The sequence below is a fragment of the Rhincodon typus genome, unplaced genomic scaffold, assembly GCF_021869965.1.
Source record: "Rhincodon typus isolate 14 unplaced genomic scaffold, sRhiTyp1.1 hic_rhity00000791, whole genome shotgun sequence".
Lineage (NCBI taxonomy): Eukaryota > Metazoa > Chordata > Chondrichthyes > Orectolobiformes > Rhincodontidae > Rhincodon > Rhincodon typus.
The window spans coordinates 1-2,721 of NW_025966429.1; the positions used below are offsets into that span (position 1 = coordinate 1).

The 2,721-nt window shown below is 43.4% G+C and overlaps 1 protein-coding gene across 1 annotated transcript in view; it reads left to right on the plus strand.

Moving 5' to 3' along the window:
- Positions 1-701: 701 nt before the first annotated feature.
- The window catches only part of fbxl8 (F-box and leucine-rich repeat protein 8), a 23,839-nt gene continuing 21,819 nt past the window's right edge, over positions 702-2,721 (plus strand). Inside the window, exon 1 of the mRNA XM_020522982.2 lies at positions 702-786. The gene's annotated coding sequence lies outside the window, so the exon portion shown is untranslated. The remainder of the gene's footprint in view (positions 787-2,721) is intronic.

A 2,721-nucleotide genomic window follows, 5' to 3' on the forward strand; every position in this document is an offset into this window, starting at 1 on the left:
GAAGTTTATTTTATTAGCTTCCCTAACTGAGGGGCAACATTTCCCATTTTCACCAAACACAAATATTATGAATCTAGCTGCACTAGAACACCCATCAGGAAGACTAATAAGTATCTGAAAATGAATGACTTTGTGTTCTACCCTTAAAGCTTTCTCTAATTGGCAACTTCTCATTCCCAAGACTTGAGTCTAATATATCAAATTTAGCATCTGGTCGAGTCCACAAACAGTTCAACAGATCAATTAATCTTTGCGATTTCTCTGACTTTTTTTGTGAGATATAGCATCATCTTTCTGTGATATCGTAACATGACCAACCAGGATTGGAGTAACACACTCTATAAATAGGATTGTTGGTTTAAAGTTTCAGCAAGTCCCCACTTTAAATTGTTCCGTTCGGTGATATTCCACTTTAACATTGTGCGGCTAATGGTGCTGCATTCTGAACATTGCTACTTCCGCAGTAATGTTAATCCGCCTTGCATAGTGATGTGTGAGCTGATTGGCGCCATCTTGGAGCAAGCATGAGTAGAGACGTTTGAGGTATCAGTTGCTTTTCCTGGTAACTGCAGCACAGGACACTACTATATGTCGAAATGCTATATCAGTTGTGTGTCATTTTCAGGAATGAAGCTGAAATTCGTAGACTGCTCACTTCTATGAAGGTGCAGTTCCTGACTCTGAAATCCTCTTTTTATTTTAGAGCCTCAGGTATTGATGCTGTGGAGCTTTGTTTTGGATGAGGCAGAGAGGCCACTTAAAGTCGGTGAGAGGCAATTGCAGCAGGTAAAATGGTTTCTTTGGCTCAAGGGCTTGTTTGGGTGAAAGATACAGGGTGCAGCATTTATCCTTCAGGAACCTAAATTTTCAATTCTCTGATTAATTCTGGAGCCCCCCGAGTGTGGCCTTGTTCAACCTAGCATCGGCTGGAGGCAGCAAAGCCACTTGAAAGTTGTTTAAGATTCTTCCAAGCTTGTGACTTAGCGTATGTGGAATCACTCTTAAACATGAATCGAAAACGTCCAGTAAGTGACGATAATCAGTTTGGTGCTACTAAAAAAACAAGGAAAACGATCACTTTGGAAAAGAAGTTAGAGGTCCTAAAACGGTTTGAGGCGGGAGAACGAGCAGTCATGATCAGCAGAGCGCTTGGCCTACCCCCTACATCAGTGAGAACAATCCGTGGTAACGCTGACAAAATCAAACAGAGTGCGCAAAGTGTTACTCCTGTAAGTGCCAGCAGGATAAGCCGGACCAGGAGCAGCATCATGGAGAACATGGAAAGACTCTTGGAAGTCTGGATAAAAGAACAAAACCAGCGCAAGGTGCCTCTCAGTTTGATGGTCATCCAGGCAAAAGCCAGAAGCCTGTACAACGACTTGCGGAATGAGCAGAGTGCAAATTCACAGTTGGAAAGTTTCAGTGCTAGTCGAGGTTGGTTTGAGCGCTTCAAGAGACGTTCCTGTTTGCATAACATTAAAGTGAGCGGTGAAGCGGCTAATGCTGATCCTGAAGGGGCTGATGTATTCCCTGCCCGTTTGAAGAGAATGATTGGAGAAAATAGTCACTCATCGAGACAAGCGTTCACCATTGATGAAACAGGGCTTTACCGGAAGCGTATACCACAGAGAACTTACACCTCCAAAGAGGAGAAGACTGAGTGTGCCAGCAACCACAGAGGATCTCATGATGCTGTCCCTGAAATTCATCATGAAGTCATGACTTCAACAGGGGAAATAGGCTTTGATAAAGTCAAGGACACTGACAGTGTGGAATTACAGGCACCCCGTGGCGATGAATTGACCAATGAAGAATTAATGCAACCACAGAGTCAACGAGCTGAAGACGAAGATGGCACTGAAACCGTGCCCCCTCGAGTTCTGTCAATAAAACGATTGTCAAAGGCTTTCCAGCTCATTGAAGAGGCATTGAAAATCTTCACTGAGGGTGACCCAAACCGAGAACGCAGTGCCAAAGTGAACAGGGCGGTCAACGAACATGTTAACTGTTACAGGGAGATCTACCGGCAGAAGAAAATGAAAACCATCCAAGAGTCCTTGGATAAATTTCTCAAGGTTGTTAACAATCCTGGCCCTCCATCTCGCTAATTTCACCAAGAGTGTGTGTTCAACCAACTCTTCCTTCAACTCAGAACTAAAATCACTGTATCTTCATTTATTGAGCTTCTATCTGCAGAAGGTGTTTGTATGTGGGCTGAATGAGAGAAGGTGGACCTTTCACAAAACGTATGAACACAAGGATTAGAAACAGGGATAGGCCAGGTAATCACTTGAGCCTGCACCATCGTACGATGCTGATCTGATTGCTGCTTCAACTTCATTTTCCTGTCTGCTCTACATGACTCTTGACTTTCCTGTTGATAAAGTTGAATATAACAGTTTTGAATACCATCAATGATCCCCCCCCGCCGCAAGCTGTACCCTGGGGAAGAGAATTACCCTCAGAGATAAAGTTTTCTCCACTTCTCCACCTTAAAAGCAGGACTGCTATTTTTTAAAAACTGTCATTTAGTTCTCGACTCCCTGACAAGGGGGAGATACTCTCTCAGCATCTACTCTGTCAAGTCCTTATGGAATCTTGCATATTTCAGTAAGTCCACCTCTCACGTTTCTAAACGCCAATGGATGTAGATTCAATTTGCTCAATTTCTCCCCTTAAGATAACCCCTTCAGCCCAGGAAACAAAGCTGTTCTTGTAATG